The following is a 20,658-nucleotide window of genomic DNA, read 5'->3' on the forward strand; positions in this document are numbered from 1 at the left end:
GAAAGAAGAAAGGAAGTAATAGGCGCCGTAGTGGAGGGCTCCGGAATAATTTCGACCACCTGGGGATCTTTAACGTGCACTGATATCGCACAGCACACGGGCGCCTTAGCGTTTTTCCTCCATAAAAACGCAGCCGCCGCGGTCGGGTTCGAGAACTGCCGGGGTGCCGGAGCAGTTTTTTTTTTTTTATAACGAATCTCTGGGGCCACGTTGTACCACCATCCGACCCCGGCGGATATTACGGATTCCTGTTCGGTCTTGACGTAAAAAGCTTGATTCCAGTGGCGGGAAAAATGTTTCATGTTTTAAATCCTTCACAGTCAGCAAAAAAAAGAGAAAAAAAGCGTCTACTAATGCTCAGAAAACATCAACGTTGCAAGAAAGAGACGCTGAACAGAATTTTACTTATAAGAAACATTTGGAAGGAGCTATCCTTAGTGCGCCTTTAACACGAGAATTGAAACGCGTTGCTCTGTTGCGCTTGCGGACGAGAAGTGGCGTTGTCAAACAGGGGCGCAGTCATGATGAAGCATGAAAATAAGTCGAAGCCATTTTATAGCAGCCTGAATTTTTTTTTTTCGGTGACAGCTGATATATTTTTTTTTTCCTGGTGGTGGGGGATGAATGAAAAAGAAACATTTTTTTTTTGTAGGGGGCCTGTCCGACTTTAGGAGGAGAGGCGAGGGGAGGGGGGAAACGCAAAAAAAATGTACTTGCATCAATCACTACGCTTCAGGAACTAGCTGCAGTAGGAGTCTCGTAAACAATACGCATTTTATGGGGAGTAGTTCGCCTCGCGCTTTGCATGAGAGGTGGCGCTATACAGGGTGATTTTTCAAACCGTTTACAGATTTTTCTTTTAAAAGCTATCAGAGATACGTCTGTGCGGTCCGTGAAGGTGAATTGCGCAGCAAGGCGGACATTCTGCGAGTGATATTGCTGAATAATTAGACAATTAATTTACTAAATTTAAGCAATCAACTTTTTATTTCTGACTATAGGGGACAGCACTATATGGCAAAATTGAAGGCAATAAATATCTAAGGTGAGCCTAGTTTTTAAATTTTATTTATCGGCAATGCGGTTCGAAAAACTGAACGTCAAAGTAACGCAATTTAGAGCTCTTTGAGTTGTCTTTCTCGCATGGCATATTTATAAAATGGCGTCGCTGTGTGCAGTATCTTGAAAAATTGAAAATTGGTTTTTGGGGAAAGGATGACAGATACTGCGCCATTCTCTTTCCCCCAAAACCAATTATTATTATTATTATTATTATTATTATTATTATTATTATTATTATTATTATTATTATTATTATTATTATTATTATTATTATTAAAGGAAATCATGCAGTATCTATCTCACATATCGGCAGACATCTGAACCGCGCCGTAAGGGAAGGAATAAAGGAGGGACTAAGAAAAGCAAGGCAGAAAGAGGTGCGGTAGTGGAGGGCTCCGGAATAATTTCGACCACCTGGGGATTTTCAACGTGCACTGACATCGCACAGCACACGGGCGCCTTAGCGTTTCGCCTCCATCGAAACGCTAATGCGCCCGAGTATATTCGCCGAATTCCCTTTAACTGCTTCAATGTAATAAAATACTCAAACGGCGTCAGTATTTGCTGGGTTAGACATGCAAGAGACAGAGTTTTAAAAATATGCACAACGCGGAAAGGCCAACTTAACATGCTTTCAAACGTGTACTTTTAAAGTTCGGTATTTCAAACCACATTGCCGATAAAGAAAAATTAAAAAGCGAACTCACCTTCAATATTGTCGGCCTTCAATTTCTCAATATAATCCGGCCGTCTAAAATTAAAAAATTATTAGTTAATTTTAGCTCTTTATTCATTTAAATACTCGCCTTTGTAACGTGTATAGTGTACGCATTGCTTCATTAAAAATCCACCTGCGCAGACCAAACCGACGTATCTTTGACAGTTTTAAAAACAAAAATACGTAAACGGTTAAAAAAAATCACCCTGTATATAGCTCATGCCTTTTGCATAGCTTTGATCTTTCGATGCATTGGTTTTCAAAGCGAGCCGCTGCTCTGCAACTTCTGTACACGTGGCCATTGTGCTTTAAGCACCGCTTGGAAACGGATGTGTGGTTTGCATAAGAGCCACCATGCCGGAAAAATCTCTCCGCCCGTCTGTACGTCTGAAGCCTCGGTTGGCAGGTGGGAAAGTGGAGAGAGGGTACTCCCCCTCCACTCTCAGTAGAGAGGGGGAGGGAGAGTGGAGAGGGAGTACCACGTGTCACACTGCGATTGTTCGAGTTAATCGGGCGAGTGGAGTACTCGCTTTCGGCAGCACTCGTAGGCGACCTCAACCAACATCTCAAGAAACAACGTAAATTTGTGTACTTGCTAAAAGTGAGGGTGGGCCTCTTCTTGACCACCACGGACCGCAACGCACGCATCGCACACACGGACCGGACCACGGACCGCAACACATGCATCAATCTAGCGTTCCACAACCAATTAGCATTTACGAACGCAAGTGCGTAAGCTGTCACTGCAGTGATCAAAAATCAGTGGTGGTCACAATGAGCAGCAAGCCACGATCACAAGTGGACGGCTGCTGGTTTTCGGGCAAGGTTGCAATGCTTTAAGCAAACACGAAATATTTCTCAATCTACCTAAGATAAATGTCTCGGTCTCAGCCATCCGCTACACAAAAAGAACAAAAACCCATATAAGAGAACGCAGAGAATAAGCTTAATGCTAACCCATTTCCGCCGTACCAGTTACATTGATCGTCCTCGTAATTTTTGGAGACCGTGCCCTGTGAATTAGAGCAAAAGACCCCTGTGGGCGGATAGAGGCAATTTCACGAGGGTGCTTCATTATGCATGTGTTCTTCATTTCGTTTGCTGCACAGTTTTCTTAAGGCAATCTTTTTCATGTGCTGCTTCTCCCGGCTACAGGACGTTCATAAATTATCGTAGCGAAAAAAAGTGACCCAGAGAGCCCAAACCCAACACATCGACCTGATTCAGCGCGAGTAGTACCTGCGGGAAGAAGATGGCAATCTTCTGGGCGGTAATGTGCTGCCTTTAACTGCATCTTAGCAATGTTCCACCTTACTTTATATACAGTTTTTTTGTGTCTATTAACGAGAATATCTTCATAGCGAAATCGTCATATGGAGACGGCAGGACACACTTTTTTACCTTGGTGTCATCAGCGACGCAATTTTAGTAAATAATATTCGAATGCATCGAGAGACTGATGTGTGCAGAGCAGTGATTAATTTCAATCGATTATCCGAATAAATCGAATTATCGCAGCACCTAGAACGACGCATGCGGCGCATCAAACAGCAGTGAAATTTTGCCCCATATTGTCTTGTAATTCGCTGAAGTATCAGCTGATTACATCTGAGTAAGTCTGGGATAGCTGAGCCCCAAAGGATGTTGTCAATCTCGCTTTGGCCACGGCCTTCGAACGCCGCACAGCTGTACTTGAGCAACATGTTTTCGTTGAAAGTTGGAATATCAGTTGAAGACAAAATAATATCTGGGAAATAACTGAGCCATCACATGCGTGTTCCACGTTCGGTTTATATTTGTTTCGTTTATGAGGGTTTAACGTCCCAAAGCGACTCAGGCTATGAGGGACACCGTAGTGAAGGGCTCCGGAAATTTCGACCACCTGGGGTTCTTTAACGTGCACTGACATCGCGCAGCACACGGGCCTCTAGAATTTCGCCTCCATCGAAATTCGACCGCCGCGGCCGGGATCGAACCCGCGTCTTTCGGGCCAGCAGCCGAGCATCATAACCGCTCAGCCACCGCGGCGGCCTGTTTATAAATTTTCACTGCCTTCCAAAGTGATGAGAACGTTGTTAGTAAGTCTGCAAGCATTTTTCTTCGCGACACAAATACCGAGCTTTGGAAAGCAAGTTGCCAGACGACTACAGACCTTTCCATCGATCGAAGGGGATGTCCAAACGCCTTCTCTCTGTACAGTGAACCAGCAGCATGAACATCTGCGAAAGGGCGGACGGTGTTGCTGTATAAAGGCCAACGCCTTCTCTACTTTCAATGCCTGTCAGACCACCCGCTTTTCAATGGGAACAGCGCGGACGCTCCGCGTTGTGGCGTGCTCCTTCTATATGGGCGCGTCAAATGGGCTTCTGCGCCGCGCGGAGCTTTCTATTGGCGATTTTGCGATTTTAACGAAAATGACGTCATGCTGAGGCGCCGCCGCGAATTCGACCAAGAAGGATCGGCGGGCGCGGTTATACGTCGTATGCTCCGTTGTGCGAGTGGTTCGCCGGCAAGTTGAGACCAACGTTGTTTTCTGTTGTGCTTTAAAAAAAATGTTTGTAATGCTGCTACGCGGATGTTTGCACGATAACGAGATAGAAGAACCGCTAAGTGTCTCTGCGTGAGCTTTCTGGAACCAGCAATACAGAGATAGCATGGAAACAGGAAGTTTCCACGCTGTAGTAGAACGCTTGCTGGGACATGGCAGCGCTGTTCTTATCAGCCACCCAGCCCATATTTCTAAAAGGGTGATTAACATGTAGTAGAAGGACCCACTCGAGGCGCTGTTTGCTAAGAAATATCGCTGAGCACACTTAACGGACGCCTTTCAAGTGCGAAGAGATCCGTGTTTGACTGTCTCTGTAATTGCAGGCCTTATTACTGCGTGCGCGTATGGCCATATAGTGTTTAATAATCCCCAGATAGGAAGGGGGGGGGGGAGATAGGGGAAATGATATCGTGATTTTATTGTAATTCCATTTATGCCCGGTTATTTTTGCGCTTCGATAGCCCGAATAAAATTGTATAAAAATATACCCTATCATACATTCATTAAATGCCTTCAATTCACGAATAAACTAAGGGCACAACGCGCAGCAGATTGCTAGATAAATACAGGTTGAAGGAAAAGGAGGCCTCGTTGTTCTCGCTTTCCACCTGTACACGCGATTGCAAGAACTATGCTGTTATTTATTTGCTAATTATCAGACGGTTAGTAAGGTTTATGAGAACAAGAAATGCAAAAGGGCGCAGCTTTATCTGTTAAAACTGAAGCGTCAGTGACTGCCAAACTTTCGAGCTTGTTTTCAGGGAAGAAGAATGAAATTTGACAATTGTTTGGTTTTGCGAAGATCCGAGTTATCGCATCGCGAGCGGCGGTGTGCGCCTTTTCGTTATCCTCAATCTCTTGACAGCCGAGTGTAAACTCCAGTAGAACACTGAGTGGGGCTCATGACGAAAGGTATATATACCGCATGCGGAAGACGACAGACGGACAAAAACGTAAAGACGGACTTCACCTTTAACGCCCATCCCCGTGTTTCTGTCCGTCCGTGTTTTTCCCTACGCGCTACTTTTCACTCTGAAAGTCCACAAACTTTTCTAGCTTTCAGTATTAGGTGGTAGTGGTTGTTTATTAAAATAATAGTAAAAAGGAAGGAAAAGATTTTTGCTAGCCCCGGCATCTGGCATCGATACTGAAGCACCTGAGCTGGGGCAGCGGAAGTAATGGACAGCAGGCAGAATGCAGAAATGAAATGAGAGAGGCGAGGGGACAGGAATAGAGGATAGGGGGAGAAGTAATATGTACAAACTATTTACACAATAAGAAATGTGTCCAGGTTGTGCGCGTGATTAGTTCATTTTAGAGGAATAAAAATCACACACGCGCACAGCACTGTGTTGGTTACAACTGGAGTGGGGCGTCCAGTTATTAATCGTTCAAGGTAGAACTCGCGGAGCGTTCGGTCACTGACGGGACGTCAAGCCCGTCTGTTCGAGGAATGCACAGAGGCTCACCAAAGTTCCGTATTAATTAGGCTAAATGGGGCTGCTGATGTATTCATGCGTGGCAATGAGGAAATGCTTGCAAGCTGCGACATGCAGGCGTTTCACACGAAAGGCTGTAGCGATTATCTACCGAAGGTGTAGTGAAGTAAGCCCTCGAAAATAAAAGTGATTTTATAGCTCGCATTCATGTAGCTGGAAAGCAGTTGATCACGAAGATGCATTCTGTGTGTCCGCCGCTTGTTATTCGCTCCTAATACTAAAAAGGCGATAAACGACTAAGGTGCGATGCTGTGTGCACTACCATGTCCGGTCGTCTGATCCACGAATGTTTGCACTGCCAGCGCCCTGCCACAGAGAGGGCAAATTTTTCGTCTCACACTGACTTGTTGTAAATGGAAAGCTTGATAATATGTTTTTAGCACGTTCCCTACGGAACTAACCGTTAACGACAGCCCTAAGAGGATTCTATCTTCATGATCAAAGCCATGCTCAGTGCTACCAGCGAAGCTTGTGGTAGCAAGGAAGAGTTGAAAAGCCAATGAGCCCGTGCATTCTATTTCGCTGTGCAAACATGTCCGCACTGAATGTCAGCGGATATTACCGGACTCAAAATTCCTGCCCCGAGGCGACCGGCAAAGGAATCTCGGCAGTCACAGCAGAAGATAGGGAACATGCATCAGGGGCACTGATGGGGCTTACTACAGCTCCAGGCACAACAAAAGAGAAAACGTTTGCGGTCACAACAGGATGGGCAGTGCCTATATTGATCTTACCATTTGCTTGACGTCTTAAATAAAAAACCGCAGAAAAAGCGCGAAAAGCGTAGGTGCATTTATTGCAGTGACCACTTTTCTTGGCCTAATATATATTAGACATTTTGGAGAGGTGCCCTTGGAAAAAAGATATACAACCTCGCATTAAATAGTTGCAGTTGCCTATCACGACGCAAACATAATGAAAAGGAATGGGGCACGTACTAAGAGCTCAGCCCGCATGGCGCACAACAGAAAACAAAGGCAAGCATTTCGCTGCAGTCTCGTAATGGCCCAAGTAAGGCGACGTTGTTGTCACCCGCCCGATTTTTAACCAAGCAGTTAACGGCGCACATCGTTTCCTAGAAGGGTTCTTCGGGTGGAAATAAATAGTTAGGCATGCAGCAGCTGCCTTACGCTCTCACTTGGCTATGCTGCGCTTAGCGACCGTCTGGGCGAGCGCATTAATTCCCGAGGGAACTGTCGTTTTAAGCAAGCAGAACCCAGCCAACGGAGCCACCAGTTGGTGTTGAAGCCTTTTGCAACGCAGCCTCCTCTCGCCATAGTCGTTTATTTATCGAATTACCGCTGGCGTGCCGCGGCAGTGCGGCTGCTTAGTGCAGGCAGGGCCGGCGTGCCGAACTCTTCGCGTGTTTTCCAGTAACGTCAGTGCAGACGCTAATCGACAACGGCGCAGTGCCACTATATATCACCGGTGCCACCGATAGCGGGGCGCGCGGCGTCGTTCTGAGAGGAAGCCCGCGTACTGCTTCCAGACGTTGTTCGGGACAGCTATAGAGCACGGATAATCTCCATTCCAGGGATCGGTCGGTGTTACTGAAAACAGCAAACTTGCCGCTCTAGGACACGCCATTGACCGGTACCACTCTGCTTTCGAAACACTGTTGGTCCCTTAGGGAATATAATGCAGCATTGATTAACACAACTCATGCAAATGCTAAAATAAGAACTTGAAGGCCTTAGTCACTCTCTTGCTCCGCCACCTAGCGCCTTGAAAGCGTAGCCGCCGCGGTGGCTGAGTGGTTAGGGCGCTCGACTATTAACCCGAAAGATGCGGGTTTTATCCCGGCCGCGGCGGTCGAATTTCGATGGAGGCGAAATTCTAGAGGCCCGTGTACTGTGCGATGTCAGTGCACGTTAAGAACCCCAGGTGGTCGAAATTTCCGGAGCCCTTCACTACGGCGTCTCTCATAGCCTGAGTCGCTTTGGGACGTCAAGACCTCATGAACCAAACCGAACCAAACCAAAATGCCTTGCAAGCGACCTAGGGCCACTGCGCTGCCCTTGCCCACTTTTCCAGCACCCGCCTGAAGGGCTGTGCATTTCACCGGCCATCTGGAGCAAGGTTGCAAGCATGTTACAATGAATTCGTTTGCATGCTTTCTGTCCCCAAAGAGTAGGTACATATTCTGAAAAAATGTATTTATTCTTTACTGGTCATTGATTTTATTCGACCGAGAGTGTCGTGATGCTGATCGCTGTTTTCCACATTTTTAAGTGACAGCGAAACGCTCTATGTTCTATAAAACACATGTTCATGGCTCAGTGGTCAACTGCGATGGTTTTAATGATTTTTGTGCGAGCTAGCTATATGCGCTGTGTGCGTTCATGTTTGTGGTTCAGTTTGCGCGCAGGCGCTTGAGGTTAATTATTATTTATTTATTTTTCTGTTTATGGAAGCTCCTCTTTGATCCTAATTCAGTGAAGCAACTAAAAGATAGTAGTGCTTCTGATTAAATATGTAAAAAGAAAACATCAACTGCAAAACACGATGTACTTAGACTTAGTGATTAATGTCGGCTATTAATCTCCGCACCCCTAGAATTTTTCTCACCACAGTAAGAAACGTATTGCACCTGTATCAGCCTTCTTTTTGCTTCAGCAGTCAGCAAATAACACAGCAGTATTTAAATGGCTCTTCGCATTGGCATGTACAGGCCACCGCTGCGTGCAGAAAAAAAATGTAGGAATGTGAAACCAGAGCTGGCTCAAAACTATTGGTGACCAAGATGAATGTGCTCAGTAAAAAGAAAACCTGACTGAATTTTTGCGTCAAATAATTAGTAATTTCCAAGCGAAGCTGCGACGGAAATCGTTTTAGTAACGAAGGCTCGTGGTTTTTGTCGACGAACTTTTTTCTTTTGTTTCTTTAGGAACAGGAACTAAAACGGTGGCTCACTTGAGCACGTAGAATCTTTTTGTAATGCACATCGGAGGGAGGCAAAACTATTTATATATTTTTTTCTATGTATTTATACAGGAGCCCGCACGGAAAAGCTGTTTAGGGCGCACAAATGAGCGCCGAAGTGGGGGAAAATGCGGTAGAAATGCATTTCCGGAAAACTTCGTAATCCTTTTCCTTTTCCCTTCCATAATCATTTTTGTGAAGGTCCCATTTGCGCCTATGAACATTCTTGTCAATGCTCGTTTTATTTTTATTTTTCTGAACTTGAATTGGCTGCAGTTCACTAAAATTCCAAGTCCTATGTTTACTGGTCCCATCGGCTGCTTTATTTTTAGTGCGCGCCAAGCCAGCCACAGATTACGCCTGCACGCCGCGATCGCTGTCTGACTAGCAGGAGAAAATGGAGCGGAGGTTTTCCATGTCTATTACAACACTGTTCCATGGAGTAATAGCACAGTACGGGGATGCAGTTTCAGAACGTAGCGCGCGATTTTCACGAAACGCCAGAATTCGCGTGCTTTTGAAATTTCAGTGGTTCCTCGAATTTCGCGGGTGCTCTTGAGCTGACACTGTGTCGCCATCTGTGTGAGGCCAGGAGAAAAGCTGCCTGTTTCGTGGCTGAACGCCGTAGCGGCGCCCGTGTGCTGTTTTGCATTCCAACTGTCGTTGCTTCAACGCCGCACCTGCCTAACTTTTCTGCAGCACTGCCTTTTGTTGCGTTAATTATCTGTTCAAATATATGCCTTTTCGATGTGATATAAACACCCCAGGAGAACCTGGCATCCGCTCAATTTCTACGACACAGATTGACACAGCGCAACGGAACAAGGACGAGAAGAAACACGAAACACAGGACGGGCGCTGTCCGGTGTTTCGCTTAACCTACTGTATTTACCTAACTTGCACGTAAGCGTGGCACAGCGAAAACAAGCGCTGCTACGAAATGTTTTTCAGAATGTTGTCGCTAAAGGTACTTCTGTACACACTCGGTACATTTTCTTCCGTGCACGTCGGGCCGATTCGATTGCTGATTTTTAAGGCTGTGGCTAAAGATACTTCGGACGGACAGGGTACATTTTTTTTTTCGGGTGCGCCGGACCGATGAAGTGAGTGTTTCTGAAAGTCCTACGTATGTCACAAAATTATGTCGTAGGTTATCTTGGGTACGACCAAAGTCAGGCACAGCGGCGTGCTTCAGTCCACCATTGAAAACAGGGCAAATTCGAGTTGACACGACCGGATAAGTATTGGTCGCTCGATGGTGCCGATTTAGCAGTTGCATTTTTACCCATGTATACCCACTGCCTGGAAGTGGGCGATTGGCTTTCGGTGCGCGTACGTCGAGTGTGCCACCAAAGAACTGTTAGTGCTGCTACACACATTACACATCATTGCGTTGCAGCTCGTGCGAACTGCAAAGTTACTCCCGTTTATTTCCATGCAAACGTGATGCACATGCGATTTTCTTCCGTGTGCCGAAGTCTGTTTCATGAACTTGGAGCCATTCAATGAGGCGAGCCGTGTTCTCAAGTCGAAGTAGAGTGCGGGGGCCATTCGGCTAGTGCTAACCTCGAATCCGCGGGGGTTTAAACTTAAGCCCCCAGTCTGCACAGTCAACTGGCCAGCCATTACGTATTAAACTTTACGTACAAGAACTTTTGCAAGAAGACAAAGCTGCGGCTAGGCCGCTTGCCAAGTCTTCCCCAAACAAGGTGGCTGTTTACCCGGAAGCAGATCGATCACGCTTCCGGCTTTCCGGCTGCTCCCCCGTGGTTTGCGGAGGAGCGCGTCTTCGCCTCCTCAGGCTTGCCTGCCTGGCCATCGTCGCGGCGCCAACGTAGGCATCAAATATATTCGACGTGTCTTTTGCCATGACCTTGAGGTAGAATCTAATCATTTAAATAATGAACGTCCTATACGCTTTGTTTGCGGGTAAAGAAGAGCTAGCAGATCATTTCATAAGGAACAGCGCGTTTTGCGGAATGGTGTTCTGTACGATGCAATACGTGTAATTGTGCCAGGCACGACAGTGCAGAATCGCAGACGGTGCAAACGATAGTGATACGTTGCTTAAATTACGAGTAGATCGAGCTGGAAGATTACGAGACTTAATTGGGTGCAACCTGGGGCGAGTGACATGCCCAACCGGGCGTGGAGACGCCGATCCTTGTGATTTGTGAGAGTGCGGAGATGTAAGAATGGGTGAAATTCTCTTTGCAGCTCCTACAAAGCTGTAAATGTGTAGCTTGTAGCTTGTGTACGCGTTGCGGCGAGGCAAGAGCACGTATAGCAAGCAGCGTGACGGGCAGTCGTCCGCCGTGCCCCTATTGAGAGTCGACTGATTACGACGCACATGTCTTTCGACACTTCGTTTTTTAAAACAGGGCATAGAACACGGACGAAGACGCAAAATGATACACACGGTGTGGCCTTCAACCACTAGGTAGCTGGAGGTCAGCGCCCTTTGTGTGTCTTCGTCCGTGGCCTTTGCGCTGCTTGAAGAAAGCGCAAATAAACAACTAGTCCGCACCTCTTCTACGCTTTTAAAACACGAAATGTTTGGTGTGCCAGGAATATTTTAATGCACGTACTTGCAGCGGAGAGAAAGAGAGGCATAGAAATGTCGTGATAGGATGCTGTTACTGATAAAAAAACAAAAGCGAAGAAAGTAGACGCCTTCGAAACGAGTTCTCACCAGTTTGTGATTGCAAGAATAAGTTTCCATGTGGCCGTAGTGCTATCGCATAATGCGCCTAACTGTAGGAAGGGCAGACAACTGCAACCCTATTATTCGTGTGAAAACTTCCAAAGCTACTCTATTGCATCACCCACGACAATCTTGCGTTCATCAAGCAACAAAGCACGAAAAAAGGCCATAATAAGCTCTACTGACCTAAATCATACGTGGGTAACTCTACACGACGTGAAAATTATTCACACTCCGTGCCATCTACTCTATACAGCTACTTATTGCTAGAGTCGCACTGAAGAAATCGCAAGATATGCACGCGCATCCTTTCCGTTAGAGCTTTGCCTATTGTCGGCTTCCAACAAGATCCAGTGCTTTATAAAATATAGATAAATTAATTTCCTTCAAAGCTTTTCTAAAGCCTAGCGGAATGAGGTATAATGACTACATTATAACTTTTTTTTCTTACCGGGCAACACCAAAGGGCGGGTATGGAACCTTCAATGTTGACATAATGAGGAAAAAAGCCTTGCCACTACTTCGTTGCGGTGGCTGGCTGAGCTATATTAGGGAGCAGCGAATAGAGTACACCTATCTGCCCATGCATGCTCGACTAAAGCATGCGCTTCGCTCGACTAAACAGGGGCACACAAAGCTGTAGGCATATGATGTCTAAACGCCGCAATGAGAAGAAAATATGCGACGAATGGTAACACAAAAGAGTTTAAGTTGTTAGTGATTAACTGGTTCTGCTGGGATGATATAGAAGAAAGGAAAAAGGACCATTGTGAAGAAAGAAAAAAAGAGAAAGAAAAACTGTAGTTCATTACATTATTAACAAGGAGCGTCGAGCTGTTGTGGCAGCGAACGCTTTCATGCTATATAGTTTCTGCCTCTAGCTGCCTCACAGTTCGCTTTGGCTTTCAACTGAAGCGTCCAGCATACAGCACTATCACAGTCGCTTGCTGTACGAAGCTGCGCTAAGAGGCGTCAATCGCCCACTGGACTCGTCTGAGCGCCTGCCGACCTGACGAGCTGTAAATTTTGGTTCTCGGCAAACAGCGTACACGGCTCGGAAAGCCACCGAGCCTTGATCGCCTCCGTGCTCGCAACCACGCACCCCGCCACACCTCAGTCGACGATCGCGCACGGCAAGCCAAAGACCAACTGAGAGTGACGTCTGCCGGTTTATCTTTCTGCACCAAGACATACCCACATGGTTTTCTGGCCAAGATCGCGTCATATGAGAAGCCTGTTGACGATCCGTGGCTACATCAAACGGTGTGGATTCGCGGCGCACTTTCTTGAGCACTTGCGGTGGTTTCGCGTTTCCTCAAAAGCGCACCGACTCGGCTGGGATGCAAAACGACTAAGAAAAGAAACGCCTCCCAAAGGAGCTTCAAAAGAGCGGATCGCCCGCTCCGCGTTTCTAGACCCGGCTTATCGGCTTCTGAGGAGTCTTGCATATCATACAAGATGTTTTTCTTTCTTTTTTTTTGCGTGCACGTTTAGTCAGCGGAAACAACTACCGTAGAAGAGAGAGTGCGCCATATACTTGATGAGAATTTTCTTTCCCTGGGTGTGGATGGAAAATATGATTCGCCATTGCGGAAAAAAAATAAAGGAAGACAAGGCTAGGAGGCAAATTCGACGCTGGGGGACTTACTACAGCGGAATGTGCATTACCCGACAGGTTTAGAACTCGTCGCTGCGGTGGCGGCGATATCAAGCTTTAACAGAGAGGCCCCTCGCCAGAGACATGAAACGGCTTTCTGCAAGCTACAGTGTTTTCGCTTCTGTCGGAAGGCCACGTGCATCGCGCGCCATCTTGAACATCGCATTATGGAAGCGTGACGTCCTCCTTTTCGCCGGCTAAAAGTAGCTGGCCAGGGCAATCTGCCTTGCGCCGACCTTTCTGGCCTTTTTTATGGCTGAATTTTTTTTTGCAATAAGATTCTGTCTTCCTGCAGGACCACCATGCACTACCTCTCCGCCACACTGTATAGCAAGGTAAATGACATCACCCTCGCATTCTCGTCTCCGTGCTTGAGCGTGGTTTTATGACCATTCATGAGCATAGGACAGCTTTTCTTGACTATAATACGGTAGATAATTCAAGACGCAACGCACATGTTCATGCTTAAACAACAGCTCTTTCACCCGAAAGAAAACAAAAACAAACCTGAAGACTCGCGCAGTTCTTGCTTTGCCTGAAGCAAACGTGGTTCATTGTATCTGTGTACATCTAAATACATACATGGAATGAGAGCTTTGTGAACTGCGTAGCGCCTTGAGAGCTCTGATATGTCTGTCAAGACAAGCGCAGGTCTCACCAAGCGTTCGTCCGTCAGCAGTAGCCTGCCGAAGCTACGATTTTTTTTTAGCTCAATGCATGGGCCTTCAGAATGGAAACTGAAAGATGGAAGTTGGTGAAAAACTATCTGTGAAATAAAGAACAGAAGCACGCATGTTTCAACACCACAAGGTTGAAGAAAAGGTCTTTTATCACGAGACTCACACTACATTCAGCATGATACACAGCTCATTTTCACTCTTGGAAAAGAAAGAAAGAACAAAGGTCACGCGTTAAATGGCAGGATACCACTCTGATGTGTCAAACAATGCAGTCGTACACGCGGCTGTCTTTGCTGGAGGTACTCACAGTATTCGCTTGTAAATTATTTACTCCATTGGAGCATAGGACGAGTCAACCGATTACCCGTGACTATATCGTCCCGATTTAGTAATCTCGTTACCATGAAGCCATGAAGAATAATTAAAAACAAAGATACAGTTCATTTAAGCAACAGAAATATGCCATGAATGTCTCAGCGAAGACTTCCGCGAACTGCACCACCAATGTTTAAAGTTTATTGTTGTGATAACAGGGGAGACGGTGACATAGAGGTCGGATTCCTCTTTTTTTTTTTAAGCGAACACACTGACACATAGTTACTGTGGTGCTGGAGAACGGAAAACGGCGAAACGGTAAGGATGAAGCATTGCGCGCTGCAGCGCTAAAAGGTGAGGCACCAGAAGCGCTTGTTGTGATTCTTCCAGGGCCTTGCTTCTAGCGCTGCTGTTTGTTTTCTTTAGTGCTCTAATGCACAACTGGCGATACAAAAAGAAGGACCTCGAGGGCCGGGGCAGAAAAAAAATGAGAGAGGGAGCAACGCAGAAGTGAGGATTTTGTGGTCATTTCCAGAGCGAGGCTCTCACAGCATGCAGCACACAGTTTTAAAAAAAAGTGTTTGCTTGGCTACGGTGAAAGCCTGTCTTCAAATGATTTATTTGACTCGTTTACTTTCCCAGATGTCCCGATCAGGTGTTAGCAACAATGCCTGCATCATGTTGTGGCCTTTTCACGTCTGATTTCACTGCGAAACGAATGAAACCCGTGAAAGCATAAAGGTGCAATCTGCAGGCAGCGGGGAGAGGCCGTGGGAGGCCCGTAGCCAGGGAAGGGCTTGAGGAGCACCGTATTTCTGCCTTGGCAGAGCACGGGGTGGGTTGAAATTACCGAGACATAGCACAAACAGCACCACACCGTTAGCTGCGAGGCTGGCATACCCTCAGCGATACAACGGACACTGACATAGTTTATACAATCACACCTGTTCCAAAGAGTGGGTGAAAATACACTGTCATTTTCCTTCTTTGTTTTTTGTATGTCTCCAACCTCTCCGATACAAAATCGGCGAGTCGTATCCGGAAAAAATGAGCAAGCATTCTGTTCCAGGTCATTTTTCTTAAAATAGTATGTATAGCATCGGTCGGGAGAACTGTGGACAACACTACATTTCGGTTTGTGAAGAAAAGAAAACACAGTCACACATACGCCGCCATGGGAAGGGTGGCAGGAGCGTTGCACTACAGTGACCAGAATAAATAGCACGCCTTTAAATTTTTACACAGACACAACGGCAAATTGTATATCACCCTGAACACGATGTGCGCCCAACACATCCGAATCACACTTTTGATCGTGTCGGGCATTTTTCACACACACACACACACACACACACACACACACACACACACACACACACACACACACACACACACACACACACACACACACACACACACACACACACACACACACACACACACACACACACACACACACACACACACACACACACACACACACACACACACACACACACACACACACACACACACACACACACACACACACACATATATATATATATATATATATATATATATATATATATATATATATATATATATATATATATATATATATATATATATATATATATATATATATATATATATATATATATATGCACACACGAATACGCTACAACACGGTTCTTTTCTTCAGGATTTCAGAAAACAGCACTCGCCTTAATAAAGAGAGCGTCAGGTAACGCAGTCGTACTTTTTTCGCGCGCCTTTTGCGCGGTCACTTTTCCTGAGGTCATTGAAGCGAGAATCCGCGCCCACGGCTTGAGAGCACTCCTCGAGGGCTGTTCAAGGGCCAACCACTGCTTCGTCTCTGACCGATACACAGACGACGACAATACGGCAACAAGCACAAGGACTGATGCAGCCGCGTGCATGAAGGGAATTCCAAACAAGCGGGAAACGCGGCCTCGGTGTGACAGAACTATAGTTGCCTGCACTGCGTAGCAACCTGATGAATACCAGCATGAGGTACAGCCGCTGCCGCGAAAACCGAGTTTAGCAAGAGCCCAGTGCAACTCCACCAGAGTTGGCGACGAAATGCGCTGCTCCTAAGTTTCCACGGCATATACACACAAAGAAAAAAGACGAGTTCAAAATTGCTCGCCTCCCCAATTGCGGCAAGATTTCTGTACAGCACTAGTAATCAGGCCAGACGATTTTTCCCCTACACATCCGACAGTTCAACGTCAAACTGCATTGGCAGCCATTCAGCTAGTTGATAGCAGTGCGCAATGAAATTTTGCGCATTAGTGGTCACCGCAGCGCTCACAGAAAAGGAAACATAAAGACGATAAATGTGGAATAAGTCGGCGACCGGAGTTGCCACGTAGCAGCGTACCGTTTCGCAGACTGAGCGTTGCAAACAAGTTTGGCGCAACGTATTAAAGGGAATTCACTGCATAAGTCTTTTCTTGGCGTTCTCTTTAATAAATAATCCGGTGGGAGGCATAATTTGATGACGGCATAAAACTGCGACACACGACGGAATGTGACCTAAATACGGAGGGAGCAACGCGCAAGTGACATTTTTGCAGCGTTAGGCAAACAAGTCCAAAGAGCTGATGCAATTTGTAGAGAGCTATGTTTCGGAGACAAAGAAATAAAAGGTAATAAAAAATAAGAAACATGATGGGATGTTATAAAGAGCATTCAGTTGAAACGCGCGGAACAGCCAGGAAGTAACTTGAATAAAGAAGCGTGTTATCATTCCGGCTCACTTTTCTCGCAGCTATGTGAAAGCGCGCTTTGAAAGAAATGAAACGTTATTAACACGTAGGCTCTACAGAAACAAGATTACGAGGTCTCCAAAAAGCAAGCCATATGACTGTGTTGAGTTGGAAACTTGAAAGGGCGACCGTGAACCTACAGAAATAATGGTTCAAGATTACCGTTGTAGATTAATGTTAAATACCATTCAGAGACTAACGGCAATGATTAGCGTCCGGACCACCATCGCCTATTTGGCGTCCGCTACGTTTGATCTTTCTTCAGCCTAGTAACGTTATTCTTCCCAAGTCTCTCCGAACTGAAAGATGACTATTATTTATTTGTCTTTGATTTACAAAAATATGGGGTTATTCTTGCCTTTATTCTACAGAGAAGCCACTGACATCGACAGACAATTTATCACTACACGTATTTCTCATAAAAGAGCCATTAAATAAATTACATGTCAAGAGAATAGTTGTGTTCAACAGATAACTACGCATTGGTCCTAGCTGAAGACGTTGAGACAGTATGGTTAACGACCATGACATGGACAGTTTAATGAGCCTGGAAAAGCGAAATAGAAGAAAACGCCGACTCGAACAAAAACGGAGCTGTAGGAATGAAAAATAGTGACCTAGATCCTTTTCAATAGAGTGGTAAAGCAACAGATAAGCTCCCATTTCAGGGCTTCCCTCAATTTTACGGGAAAGCGCTGTAGTTACAGTTAGGGCTGCGCTTTTGGTTGCAGCGCAGTTTGCAACAACGGCCGATCGAAACGCTGCACCTACAAGCATTGCGATATTTCACCACAAAATCCATGAACGTGGGGATGTTATGATGTGCATTAAGGAAAAGAAGGGTGAAAAAGGCATCTCGTATGAAAGAGAACCACGCCTGCCGGGGGAGAAAGCTACACTGCGCGTCTCTGACCGCAAAGATCTTGCGATTTAACTTTTTTACAGAAGTGAGGGCATGCTGGTGTCAAAGACTAAACGAGCTACTCATTAGCGTAAGCGCTGTTGAATTTTCGTGCCGAACAGAGCAAGAAGCATATTACAAACCACGGTTGCGCGATATGCTAGCTACGAAAGATTCCCCAATGTAAGTTTAACGTGAACGCATGTTCAGTCCTGGAAGCCAAATGAAAAAAGTTTTAGAATGTGTAGATTGATCCGGAACTCCAAATAACGCCGTTCGGAAAAGCTTCAGTTGGCTACGTTGTACCTGGGGCTTACTCCGGATTTTCGGAACTTGACGGGGCGTACTCAAATGGAGACATTGCAGCGACAGGCACCATATACATTCATTGACGCTTGTGTGTCCTTGGTGCTCGTCTTGGCCGCAGTCAAAGCATTAGCGCTGGCACCGCGGCGGCATTAGTAGCTCAGACCTGGCGAAGAGAGAACAGTTCGCGCCGGCTGCGGTTAGAACAACTGCTGCTGACAACAACAACAACAACAACAACAACAAAAACAACGAGCTCAACACGCAGATTAGAACTGCTGCTGCTAAGATGCATTACCAGCGCTGCAAGCCCACGGACTGTGACAAAATAATAGGGGCAGCGATGCAATGGAGAAACACACAAGAATAACTGCAAGGTGGCAAGAGATCCTTGCGGTAGTTGCATGGGCGCGCTACGACCGAACGCTGCCTTCTGGGACGCAAAATAAGGTTGTTTCACGTCGGATCTATCATTTGCACGCGCCAATGTCGAGCGACTGAATCAATAAAAATTGTTTTCGAGGTAACTTCTGAAAACAGAGCGACAGAATTTTAAGGGCGCTTTCATGCTCTACGAGCATAAAACACGCGGGAACTGAGGATCCCGGAAACTGTGTTCTATATGTACGATTTTTGCTGGGCATACACCATATTTACATGAAGATAGGGACAGGACACGAGAACACTGCTGGCCTGCTCAAGCGAGTTAGTCTAGAGTCGGTTCTGATGCTGGAACCCTGATCTGCACCTGGCGAAGTAGGCGTGCTCTCAAGGTTTCGCATGCTTTCCTTTTGACTAGTGGTAAGTGTGCAGTGTATACAGGAATTTCCACAAGCAAAAACTATGCAAATAAAAGGCAATCTTAATCTTTCCAGAGCTTTAGGCTATCCAGTCCGAGCAAGCAGACTCCGCAGGTCGAAAAAGTTAAGCCTGGCTTTAAATTAAGCATTAAACGCTTGGCTTTTAGTTTTGACCTCGTTTGCCGGTCGCTCAAAACTGCTTGCCTTTGTTGTACTGTATTCAAGGTGCCTCTTTCAAGTATGCAGCGAAATTTCTACGCAGAAGGTGCGGCGCTTTGTCGCGTCAAATGTATGACGCCTCCTGCGGGGCATGGAAGGAGAGGACCTATGGTAGTCGCCAAGGGTATCTAGGTGTCACCCCCATACCTTTGGCAAAGACGCGCATGTGACTAAATAAAGAGTGGTACATTCTCTAAAGCTTCGCCTCTTAGATAACGGTGAGAAAGAAGCCTTTGTAGACAGAGAGATTTAACACCGGACTATAGCACTAGCTAGCTAAGTGGTCATACGGTTGCTTGTTCGCGTACGGCAATTTATATTTGCTAAAATGTAAGCGCATTCATTGTTATACGTAAGCAGTAACTTGCTGTGCGCATGACTTTGGCATTTATTGAATTCGTCATTGGCTAATCAACGTGCGGTTAATCACTTTGTTCTGGCTTGCTTTCGGAATTGCCTTGCATGTACGCCGTTTGCAGCCTTGCGGCTTGCTATAGTTTTGTTAGGAGCGTTCGTTAAAGCAAAATAAGTTTATTTCAAAGCACACGCATTCCTGTTCATCTCATAAGACTTTTGTAGCATGTACGTCGCAACTACTCACTGCAGGGAAGTACAGCAGTATGAAATAAGGAAACACGAATTGTGTTTGGCAGAGGCTCGTTCTGGCCTAATGCTGAAGAAAAGCGTTCAGTGGCCCAGGTTTGCGCTCTTTGTTATTTTCGAGAAGAATTTTTGAGAACCTTTCTCATGATGTTTTACACACTGAAGTCAGAAATTCCTCTAAGCTGTAGGTGTTCACCGTTGTACACTTTGTATGCTTGCTAGTTTGTTGTGAAATACAATTTTGCGTCACCTTGCGGAATAAGCACCATCGACCGCTCCGGCCCTTCAAGCTGCTGCACAACTTGCGTTGCTATCGGTAGCTTATATATGCGCAGTTCGTAAGGATCTGAGAGGAGCCACCGTTACTGCCTGCACCACTTCATCTTCGGCCATTCTATTCTTTCTGTATAATCTTCCAGTTTCAGTAACTACTAATTTCTAGTGCGCAGCACCAGCTTCCTTATTCAGGTGACTTATGCATCGATCCTTCAATAGCAGTCGCCATCTCCGCTGCTTGCACCTGCTACGCGTGCACTGCTGAAATGTTCCATGTTCACTTCGGCAGATCATTGAAATCAGCTGCAGACTGCAAGTGGTCGAAATAAACTTCATGTATTCTTAAAGTGCGGAAGGACATGCAAGGATAAAGAAATTTTAAATTCCGAAATTATTCGCGCAGAACGCAGGGTGTGTTGACAATATGCGCGCACAAAGTATACAGGCTCAAAGATTGCTTTCTAAGGTAAAAGAACGCATTTGGATTGAGGCCAGTAGAAGTGTGGCCGACGCATGCAGCTCTATAGCATTGCAGGCTCTATAAAAAAAAATAGTAGCAAGAACCTTCGCACTACGAAGTTTTGCCTGAGCTAAAAATCGAAATTTCTGTTCAAAAGCCAGTAAATGCAGTAATCGCCGACTGCCATGCTTTCCTGACACAGCGACTCTTTGAC

This window comes from Amblyomma americanum, chromosome 1 (assembly GCF_052857255.1).
Source record: "Amblyomma americanum isolate KBUSLIRL-KWMA chromosome 1, ASM5285725v1, whole genome shotgun sequence".
Lineage (NCBI taxonomy): Eukaryota > Metazoa > Arthropoda > Arachnida > Ixodida > Ixodidae > Amblyomma > Amblyomma americanum.